Source organism: Theropithecus gelada, chromosome X (genome assembly GCF_003255815.1).
Source record: "Theropithecus gelada isolate Dixy chromosome X, Tgel_1.0, whole genome shotgun sequence".
Taxonomy (NCBI): Eukaryota; Metazoa; Chordata; class Mammalia; order Primates; family Cercopithecidae; genus Theropithecus; species Theropithecus gelada.
The window spans coordinates 67953831-67965939 of record NC_037689.1 but is presented as its reverse complement, the minus strand read 5'-3'; the positions used below and the strand labels follow the sequence as shown (position 1 = coordinate 67965939).

General features: G+C 41.3%; 1 pseudogene across 1 annotated transcript; it reads right to left on the bottom strand.

The window, feature by feature from the left end:
- Positions 1–9356: 9356 nt before the first annotated feature.
- LOC112615548 lies at positions 9357–11202 on the bottom strand (annotated as a pseudogene). The gene has a single exon (XR_003117402.1). The product of XR_003117402.1 is annotated as a stress-induced-phosphoprotein 1 pseudogene (transcript).
- Between the last annotated feature and the right edge of the window lie 907 nt (positions 11203–12109).

The following is a 12109-nucleotide window of genomic DNA, read 5'->3' as shown; positions in this document are numbered from 1 at the left end:
GAAAAGAAAGTTTTACATATGGCACTTCACTCCATTTGCCTTCTTTTCAACAAAAGAGGTCTAGCTGTAGGATGGTGTTATAATTTATACTTGCCTCAGGAGGCCAGGTTTCTCCCCCTTGAAGAGGATATCGTGGCCAGGCGGTACTGCAGAAGAATATAAGTCATTTCTTTCTTAGCCTCTGAGGGTCAAATTGGTCCTAATTCTCCAGAATACATCTTAGGGGCATTTTTGCCTAGGGGGGAACTTTTCCCATCTGAAAAATGAACATAGGGATGCCAGCACCCCTAGTCATTTTCCGGTGAGCATTAGTCATAGAGCATCCTCTGTGGTCTTAATGTTTATTCCTTTCCAGAGTGCGTAACCACCCATGGACCTCTGCTTATCGGATTAGTTACACTCACAGATGTAGCAGTCCTGCACCCATTTTCCCGCCTTTCTTGACCACAAAGAAAGCAGTCCAGTCTGCTGGATCCTAATGGTCCTTTACCAGCGTGCCCAACATTGTCTCTGTGCTTAGGGGTGAGTCCTAGAGCTGGGCTGGGTTCCTGAGTATTTCATAACAACCCAGCTGCCCCATCAAGATGCATTCCCATAAACAGTTCTTATGCTAATTCGTTTCCTTGTGTAGGTAACCTTTTGTGTCAGGATTGAGATAGTCTTGCAATTCTGTAGGTACTTTAAGCTTGGCTGAGTGCAAACAGCTCCCACATTTGAGGAGACCAATTGTTAGGCAATTTTTCTAACTCTGCTTCCACAAGAGTCTCCATATCTATTACTGAATACCCATTGTGGTTTTTTCCTCAATCACCTGGGAGGAAGCATGTATCATCCTGTCCTGAAGGGAGTTCCTCCTGGATCTGGTCAGACCTTTGTATGGTAATTAATATTTAAATCCCCTGTTAGGAAATCTGCTGGGTTAAGGGAATTATCAGTGGTTAGTGTTAAATTACCTTTTTCTAACAGAATAGCCCCATGCTTTAAGATTTTTGAATTAGTAAGCTACCTTTTTGCTTTTTTGACTTAGAATAATTCTGAATTGGTGAGGTGTGCTCACAGTGAGGTTTTCTGTAGAAGTTACTTTTCTACTTTCTTCTGTTAGCAAAGCAGTTGCTGCTCCTTGATGATTGAATGCATTCGCAGGTTACTGGGTTAAGGATTTTTGATAGGAAAGCTAGGGGTTGTCAGTGGTCTCAGTGTTCTCAGGCTACACCCTTGTTTACACTGACAACAAGGTAGCATTGGAGTGTTATAGGGTCATGGAGAAGACCTACACTTATCAATTATAGGTTTTAAATTTACCCTGGCTTTTAAAGGAATAGGGCACACTGTTTTTTCTTTACTACTTGGGACCCAAAGAGGGCAACCCGAGTGTTGTTTCTTTTGTTTTAGCAGGTGATTTTTCTGGGTGGAAGGTGGGACTGGGCTTGAGCTTCAAACGTTATTTTTTGGGCAGCATCTCCCTTATCTGTTCAGATTGAATTTAAATATGTCTGTGTGCAGGAATTACCCATGAGTTGTCAGTTTGCAACCTCTATATTAGAATGTTATGATCTTTAATTGAGATGCCTTTAGTCTGTTCTACAAATGCCTGATTCAGAGATCACTAAAAAATGTGGGTAGACAGAATTTGGATATATGTTCTCTGGTTCTTTCTCAGGTAGGATTCTCCCCTTGGCTTCAGCATTTAGTTTATTGGATTCAATGTTTTGGTTTCACAAGTCAGAAGACAAATCCCAGCCAATTCATACACCAAGCCTGAGCCACACAGAATTTACCCATGTAACAAACCTGCACATGGACTTCCTGAACTTAAAATAAAGGTAAGGAAAAAAGTAGGGAACAAATGACCAAAATAAAATAAAACAATCAGAACACATGCAAGAAGGAAAGTGATCACATCTGTCATGCATCAACTTATGTTTTCCCTGTGAAACTTTGCATACATTGATTACAGAACTTACCTATATGGTTGGCTCAGGAGAGGAAGGTTGGGCTGAATCAGTCTTTTCCAGGCACAGGCATGAAAGTCTCTTTCTCTCTTGTGAAGCAGACATCAACCCAACTGCATATGAGAAGAGAGCATAGAGGGAGTCAAGTTGGGGAGATCTGACTGTCTTCTCCTGTTCTGGCCTATGATCTGTACTTCACACGTTTACCCACCGCTAATCTCGATTATGGAATAGGAACCATAGCATGGCACCGATAACAATCCTTGTGCACCAGGAACTAACTCAAATGGATCAGAAAAGCCTAGGGATATGGGGATTGTGCTAAAAGGAGCAGCGGTGGCATTCCTGAACACTGAGAAGAACGTTTCCAACATCTGAAGAGATGCTACATTTTCCAGCCTACTAGGCTGAAAGATAAAACAAACAAACAAACAAACAAACAAAAAAACTTTTGTTGATTCCTCTGAAAACTTGAAAATTTAACTGAAATATGTAAATGAAATTTTAAATACATATGAAATGTGAGGCTTTCTCCTGTCATTTGGTCCATAAATTATGTTCCATCAGAGTTACATCATAAAATTCTTCCATTGCAGACAAACTACTGGTCTTTCTGTTCCTATAAATTATAAACCCAAGATGAGTCAAATTATGTAGTGAAAGCCAAATAGAAATTTGTTCTTTAAAGAACTTCATAATAAAAACCAAAACGAAACAAACAAATGAGCCAAGCATGGTGTGCACACCTGTAATCCTAGCTACTTGAGAGGCTGAGGTGGGATGATTGCTTGAGCCCAAGAGCTATGATCATGCCATTGCACTACAGCCTTGGTGACAGAGCAAGACCCCATGTCTGAAAGAAAAAAAAATGCATAATGAACTCATGAGTCCCTCTATTCAGCATAAAAAATTACCATAACTTACCAATTATGTTCCATTTTTCTTTTTTTTTTTACTGGAATATTTCTGAGAAATCTAAGCCATTGTATCACTTTATCCTAAATACTTCAGACTCCTATATGTGTCTATAACCAATAAACATATTTTCTTGTTTATCTTACTATTTATCCATTATTACAAACAAATAAATTAATAATTATTCCCTGTCATGATTTAATATCTGTTCTATATTCTAAGTTTCCTACACTACATCAAAAATAGCTTTTATTTGTTGTTGAGTTTGTTTCAGGATCCAAACTCCACTTCTGATTTTCAGAGATTCTATCACAAAAGTATCTTATTTCTAAAATTGCCACCTTCCCTCACCTAGTTTTCATGTCATTTCATTAAGTTAATGGAGAAATTACATCAATTGACTTGTAGAATGTCCTACATTGTTGACTTGGTGTCATCTAACTTGTTTCTCTATCTGCCATATTTCCTATTAAACTGAAAGTCAGATCCAGAGGCTTGCTTAAATTCAGCTTGAATTCCTTGGGCATGATGCTTCAGAGTGCTATGTACTTCCTCTGTGTTGTGCTATGATATCTCGTTGTCTCCTGTTAATGATGGTCATTAAGATTGATGAGTGAGTTCCTGTGTTATCAGTCCAATTCATCCATTGTATAATCCCCATAGCCTTTCTCCTAATGGTTTTAGCATCTGCTGATGGTTGTTACCAAGATCCATTATTTTACTAGATATTGCAAAATGAAACATAATAAAACAAAACAAAATGATTTCTTAATTCTATCATTCTTCTACTTTAAAAAGCTTATATTTGTCTACAAAGAAGGAATTTCTCCAGTCAACTATTTGTGTTCCCTGAAATAAGGTTTATTGAGAAAAAAAATGTGTTTTCTCTACATCAATTTTTAGAATAAAAGGTTGGTAGTCTAGTCAGAAAAATCTAAGTGTGGAGTGCACTTAGCTGCTGGCTAAAAATTGCTGAGATGGGAATGTACTTATCTCCCTTTCACCAAGTAAACATGCACTTTCCATCCAACAGACACTCCTGACCACTCTCCACTACATTCAAGTATTCACTTACTGTTTTATGCCTGGGTTTTATATTTGTTTTCTTCAGTGGGATGGAGGAGAGAGTTGTCGGGTAGGATGATAATATATCATACCTAGAAATAAAATTCTCTGTAGTTTAAATTTTTTAAATGAATACTTCAAAACATAAACAAAAATAGAAAATTGTACAATGGACCCACATATACCAATCTCCAGACTCAGTCTTCATCAATATTTCCCTCACTTGCCGCATCTATTTCTTTTTGTTCTTTCTCATTTTTCATAAGTATTTAAGACAAGTCTCAGACATCACATAATGTCACCTCTACATACTTTTTATGCATGCCTAACAATCATGGACATTTTGTTCCATAACTCTTATTTATGGTTAGTGAAAATGTAAATGAGTACAGTCATTATGGAAAACAGTATGGAAGGCTCTCTAAAACTAAAAATAGAACCACCATACAATACAGTGCTTCACCCACATTTATTGCAGCAGTATTCCCATGGCCAAGGTATGGAATTAATTTAAGTGTCTATAAATATATGAATGGATAAAGAAAATTTTGTATATATACACAGGAATCTATTCAGCCATTAGAAAACTATGAAATCCTGTCATTTGCAGCAATGTTGATGGAACTAGAGATCGTTATGTTAAGTAAAATAAACCAGGGATAAAAAGACAAATATCACACATTTTCACTCATATGTGGGAGCTAGAAAAGTGGATCTCATGGAGTAAGAATGTAGAGTGATAGTTGTCAGAGGCTGGGAAAGGTACGGTAGATGGAAAAAGATTGGTTAATGGGTACAAACATACAGTTAGATAAAAGGAATAAGTTCTAACCTTTAACACCACAGCAGGATTACTATCATTAATAACAATTTATTGTATATTTCAAAACAGCTAGAAGAGAAGATTTAAGTATTCCTAACACAAAAAAATGACAAATGTTTGAGGTGATGGATAGTGTAAATACCCTGATTTGATCATTACATATTGTATGCATGTATCAAAATATCACATATGTCTCACAAATATGTATTATTATTTTGTATAATCTAATATCTTGTCCACAGGTAAATATTCCTGGTTATTTAAAAATGTGTGCTCAAATTAGGACAGAAACAAGATTTATAAATTCCACTTAATTGATAAATCTTTGGTCTTTGTGAATCTAGAACAGTATCTTCTCTCACCTTTATTTTCCCTGCCATTGACTAGTTAGAGAAACCACAACAGTTGTTCTTATGGATATACCACTTTCTGGATTTGTCTATGTCCTTCTTAGTTTCTCTGTCCTCCTTATTTTTACAAATGAAAATTAACTCTGGGGACTTAGTTACACTCAGATTCAACTTCCTGGGAACAGTACTTCACAGAGGGTGCTGTGTGCCTGACATCACAATGGCTGGATAATCTAACAATTTTTACATTTCACTCTAAATCAGAAGCTACAAACTGACAACACATAGCCACATCTTTCACATAAACACATTTGAATTTAAATGTCAGTTGTTAATTCTTGTTTTTCTTGCACAGTTGTTTTTCCTATAGTACTTGAAAGGAAAATAAAAAATAATAACTTTCTGTAGGTGTATCTCAGTCAAAAGCAGGAAAGTAGAAGATCACTTTCATAGTAGTCAATTTTCATGCTGCTGATAAAGACATACCCAAGACTGGGAAGAAAAAGAGGTCTAATTGGACTTACACTTCCACATGGCTGGGGAAGCCTCAGAATCACGGTGAGAGGCGAAAGGCACTTCTTACATGGCAGCAGCAAGAGAAAATGAGAGGAATGCAAATGCGGAAACCCCTGATAAAACCATCAGATTTCATGAAATTTATTCACTACTATGAGAACAGTATGGGATAAATTGCCCCCATGATTCAAATTATCTCCTGCCTGGTCCCTCCCACAACACATGACAATTATGGGAGTACAATTTGAGATGAGATTTGAGTGGGGACACAGAGCCAAACCATATCATTCCAACCCTGGCCCCTCCAAATCTCATGTCCTCACATTTCAAAAGCAATCATGCTTTCCCAACAGTGCCCCAAAGTCTTATTTCAGCATTAACCCAAAAGTGCATAGTCCAAAGTCTCATCTGAGACAACGCAAGTCCCTTCCACCTATGAGCCTGTAAAATCAAAAACAAGTTAGTTACCTCATAGATACAAAGGGGGTACAGGCATTAGGTAAATAAAGCCATTCCAAAGGGGAGAAATTGGCCAAAACAATGGGTTTACAGGGCTCATGCAAGTCCAAAATCCAGTGGGGCAGTCACATTTTAAAGCTCCAAAATGATCTCCTTTGACACCAGGTCTCACGTCCAGGTCATGCTGATGCAAGAAGTGGGTTTCCATGGTCTTGGGCAACTCTGCTCCCGTGGCTTTGCAGGGTATATCCCCCCTCCTGGCTGCTTTCATGGGCTGGTGTTGATTGTCTGAGGCTTTTTCAGGTGCACAGTGCAAACTGTCGACGATGGATCTACCATTCTGGGTCTGGAGGATGGTGGCCCTCTTCTCACAGCTTCACTAAGTGGTGCTCCAATAGGGACTCTATGTCGGGGCTCTGATCTCACCTTTCCCTTCTGCACTGCCTGAGCAGAGGTTCTCCATGAGGGCTCCACTCCTGCAGCAAACTTTTGCCTGGGCATCCAGGTGTTTCCATACACCTTCTGAATTCTAGGCAGAGGTTCCCAAACCTCAATTCTTCACTTCTGTGAACCCACAAACTCAACACCACATGATCACTGCTAAGGCTTGGGGCTTCCACCCTCTGAAGCAACAGCCCGAGCTGTACCTTGGCTCCTTTTAGTCATGGCTAGAGTGACTGGGACACAGGGCACCAAGTTGCTAGACTGCACACAGCATGGGGTCCCTGGACCCGGCCCATGAAACCATTTTCTCCTAGGTCTCCAGGCCTGTGATGGGAGGGGCTGCCATGAAGACCTCTGACGTGCCCTAGAGACATTTTCCCTATTGACTTGGGGATTAACATTTGACTCCTCATGACTTATGCAAATTTCTGCAGCCAGCTTGAAATTCTTTTCAGAAAATCGGTTTTTATTTTCTATCATATTGTCAGGCTACAAATTTTCCGAACTTTTATGCTCTGCTTCCCTTTTAAAACCAAATACCTTTAACAGCACCCAAGTCACCTCTTGAATGCATTGCTGCTTAGAAATTTGTTCCGCCAGACACCCTAAATCATCTCTCTCAAGTTCAAAGTTCCACAAATCTCTAGGGCAGAGGCAAAATGCCACCAGTCTCCTTGCTAAAACATAACGAGAGTCACCTTTGTTGCAGTTCCCAACAAGTTCCTCATCTCCATCTGAGATCACTTCAACCTCGACCTTATTGCCCATATTGCTATAGCATTTTGGGCAAACCTATTTAACAATTCTCTATAGAAGTTCCAAACTTTCCCACATTTTCCTGTCTTCTTCTGAGCCCTCCAAACTGTTTCAACCTCTGCTTGTTACCCTGTTTCAAAGTCACTTCCACATTTTTGAGTATCTTTTCAACAGCATCCGACTCTTCTGATAAAAATTTACTCTCTTAGTCCATTTTCACACTGCCGAAAAAGGCATACCCAAGACTGGGAAAAAAAAAAGAGGTTTAATTTGGACTTACAGTTCCACATGACTGGAGAGGCCTCAGAATCATGGCAGAAGGTGAAAGGCACTTCTTACCTGGTGGTGGCAAGAGAAAACGAGAGGAATTCACAAGCAGAACCCCCTGAAAAACCATCAGAACTCGTGAGACTTATTCACTACCATGAGAACAGTATGGGGGAAACCACCCCCATGATTCAAATAATCTCCCACCAGATCCCTCCCACAACATGTGGAAACTATGGGATTACAATTCCATAATTGTAGATTTGGGTGGGGGCACAGAGCCAAACCTTATCAACTACTGTTTCCCATGTCAAGATATTTCTTCTTACGTCAGACAGCTTCACTCATTTATATTACCTGCCAGGTACCTGTGAGAACATGAGCTTGTGACTTCTGCTGTGTGTATATAGATATAGATATAGATGTAGATATAGATATAGATATATAGATATATAGATATAGATATATAGATATATAGATATATAGATAGATATAGATATATTCTCCAACCTATCATAGCAGGTATACCAGAAATCTGATCACTAGTGTTAAACCCACCCTTGGTAGTCAATTCCCATTTACCCAATCAACATGCAATTATTTTTGATGTGTTGAAAGCTTTGTGTCAGTGCATAGCTAAGCTCCCATGTAAAGCTTACATTGTCTGTAGTCTGTAGTTGTTTTTGTCTCTTTTAAAATTTTATTTATTTATTTTTTATTATTATTTTTTTCGGAGTCTTACTCTGTTGCCAGGCTGGAGTGCAGTGATGCCATCTCGGCTCACTGCATCCTCTGCCTCCCAGGCTGAAGTGATTCTCTTGCCTCAGCTTGCCAAGTAGCTGGGACTACAGGCACGTGCCACCACACCCAGGTAATTTTTGTATTTTTAATAGAGATAGGGTTTCACCATGTTGGCCAGGATGGTCTCAATCTCTTGACCTCGTGATCCACCCACCTCAGCCTCCCAAAGTGCTCAGATTATAGGCATGAGCCACCATGCCCGGTGTTTTTGTCTTTTTTTTCTAAATGACTTTTACGTTCAGAAGTACACGTGCAAGTTTGTTATATAGGTAAATTCAGTGTTACAGGGTCTTAGAAGTACACATTATTACATCACCAGGTAGTAAGCAGGGTACCCTGATATGATTTGACTGTGTCCCCAGTCAAAATCTCATCTTGAATTATAATTCCCATAATCCCCAAAAGGGCAGGACCAAGTAGAGGTAATTGGGTTATGAGGGCAGTTTCCTCCATGCTGTTCTCATGAATAGTGAGTGAGTCTTATAAGATCTGATGGTTTTATAAGCATCGAGTATTTCCCCTGCTTGCACTCACTCTGTCCTGCTGCCTTGTAAAGAATGTTCCTGCTTCTGCTTTACCTTCTGCCATGGTTGTTAGTTTCCTGAGGCCTTCCCAGCAATGCAGAACTGTGAGCCATTTAAAGCTCTTTTCTTTATAAGTTACCTAGTCTCTGGTCTCTTCTCTTTTCTTTTCTTTTCTTTTCTTTTCTTTTCTTTTCCCTTTCCTTTTTCTTTTCTTTTTTCTTTTCTTTTCTTTTCTTTTCTTCTCTTCTCTTTTCTTTTCTTCTTTTCTTTTCTTGTTTTTAATAACCTAGCCCAACTGGCTTGTTTTATTGGAGAAGGGCACTCGGAATAAACAACATGAGACAGCTGGGACCCAAGGCTGGGAAGAATCCCCTTTCCTCCCTATACATGCCCACTGCCCAAAAATAAAAAATAACCAACTATGGGAGAGCAGCCGAGACAGCCACTGGGGGCAGGGGAAGGAGACACGAGACTCGAGGGCAGTGGTGAAGACACCACACATGTGCTGGGAGGGCTCAGAGGCAGCAGCGCCACGAACAGCCCAGGTACAAGTCTCTGTGTCCTCCCTGGGCTTATGTATAAATACAGAGAGATGAGGCCTTCTCTCCTCCTGCTCTCCCTTCCGCTCCGTGCTGCTTGCTGCGGTCCCCGCTCCTCTTTCCACAAGAGGGCGAAGGGAAGCGGGGATGAACAAGTCATCACCGAATTGCAATCAGACCCACATCCATCAGCTTCTGGATCTTCTGTGCGATTGCAAGATTCTTTAAGTGTTCGCTGAGTGCCTGGGGGTCCTTCTGCATCTGTTCCAGGATAAGGCGCATGGCTATGTCACTCATGAGCTGCTGCACCTTGGGGTCGGCCAAGGCTCCTCGCTTCACCTCTTCCGGGCTGTGGTGCCGGTTGTACTGCACCATCATACAGCGCTGGTAGCCGTCTGCCGTCTCCTTACAGCTCGAGTCCAGGTCTAGCACCTTCCGGTACACATCCATGGCTTTGGTGTAGTCCTTCATCGCTTCCAGGGCAGCGGCTTTCCGTGTATAACCCTTGATGAACCCTTGGCTCCAGCTGGATACATTCCTCACAGTCCTTGAGTGCCAGCTGGAACTCCAGGAGTTTGGCGGAACTCCAGGCAGCTCGATTGCTGTATAATCTGGCATCTTTCGGGTTCCTTTTGATGGTTTCTGTATAACGCTTCAGGTCCTGGGGATAGTCCCCTTTCTGAAAACACTAGTTTCTTTTGTTCTTCTCCTCCAAAGCCTGGTCCAGGTTTATGCAGGCCAGCCGTTCTTGCTCCTTCAGGATTTTCTCTGCCTGCTGGCATTTCTTGAGCACATCTGGAGTTTGGTGCTCTGCACGAGACTTGTTATAGAAATGGATGGCATCCTTGTACCTTTCTTCTTTGAAGTAGGAATTGCCAATTCGAGCATAGGCTTTGGCAATCCGTAGATGGTTTTCTCTGTTTTCTCTCCCACTTAAATGGACTTCCCACAAGGCTCCCTGCACTTACTGTAGTCGCCCTTTTCAAAGTATACCACTGCTTAATTGGTAATGTAAGTCATATTGCTGGGGTCCAGCTCCTTGGCTTTGTCATAATGCTTCAAGACTGGGTCAGTATTTCTTCTGGTAGGCATTGTTCTTCAGCTCTTTTTCTTTCAGTGCCTGCTTCTTCTTCTCTGGAAGATCTTCTTCCTCTGGCTCTGGCTTGGTCTCCTTTTTGGGAGGGGATGGTGGTGGAGGTGTTGCAACCTGTTCCTCCTCATCCGTACTGCCCAGATCGACCTCAAGGAGGACACTGAGAGTGGTCATGATCCGGGGATCTTGTAGTTTGCTGCCCAGATCAGAAGGCTTGTTTTGTAGCTGCTCTATCAGCTCCTGATAGGTATAATCACTGAGCAGTGTTCTTGTCCTGGGATCACTCTCCAACTTCTGATACAGATTGGACATGTTGAAAGCATTCATGAATTTTCTCTCTGCCAACTTGGCCTCCATATTCTGTAAACCCTCTTTCAGTTGAGGGTTATTTGCCTCTGTTTTAAGTGCTCCTCATAGGTTCGCTTGGCTTCTTCAAATCGGTTTAAGAACTCTAGAGCTGCTGCTTTTTGTGAATAGCTGTTGCCCCAGTCAGGCTTTTAGGTCCATGGTCTTACAGCCATCCTTGTAAGCCTTCTGGTAGTCTCCTTTCTTGGCATAGGGGGAAGAAAAGTTGCTGTAGAGCACATGGTTGTGGGGATCCAGCTTAATGGCTTCCGAGTAGCACTGTAAGGCATCATCTATGTTGCCGTGCTCAGGGCCTTGTTGCCCTTCTCTTTCAGCTCATTGACCTGCTTCATAGCACAGCGTGGTCCGGAATCCCCTTGAACAGAATCTGTCCGCTCTGCCTTCCCAACCTAGTCTCTGTTATTTCTTCATAGCAGTGTGAGAAGGACCTAATACAGTAAATTGGTTCTGAAGTAGTGGGGTGCTGCTATAAGGATACTCGGAAATGTGGAAGCAGCTTTGCAAGCAGGTAACAGGCAGAGGTTGGAACAGTTTGGAGGGCTCAGAAGAAGACAGGAAAATGTGGGAAAGTTTGGAACTTCCTAGAGACTTGGAGGGCTCTGAAGACAGGAAGATGTGGGAAAATTTGGAACTTCCCAGAGATTTGTTGAATGGCTTTGACCAAAATGCTGATAGTGGTATGGACAATTAAGTCCAGACTGAGTTGGTCACAGATGGAGATGAGGAACTTATGGGAAATGGAGTAAAGGTCACTCTTGCTATGCTTTAGCAAAGACACTGGTGGCATTTTGCCCCTGCCCTAGAGATCTGTGGAACTTTGAACTTGAAAGAGATGATTTAGGGTATTGGTGAAAGAAATGTCTAAGTGGTAAAGCATTCAAGAGGAGAAGAACATAGAAAGCATTCAAGAGGAGAAGAACATGTAAGTTTGAAAAATTTGCAGCCTGACGATGCAGCAGAAAAGAAAAACCCATGCAGATCACAAGGTCAGGAGATAAAGACCATCCTAGCCAAAATGGTGAAACCCTGTCTTTACTAAAAATGTAAACATTAGCCGGGCATGGTGGTTCGCGTCTGTAGTCCCAGCTACTTGGGAGGCTGAGGCGGGAGAATTGCTTGAACCTGGGAATTGGAGGCTGCAATGAGCCGAGATCATGCTACTGCACTCCAGTCTGGGTGACAGAGCAAGACTCTGTCTCAGTAATAATAATAATAATAATATAGTAGTAATAATAATAA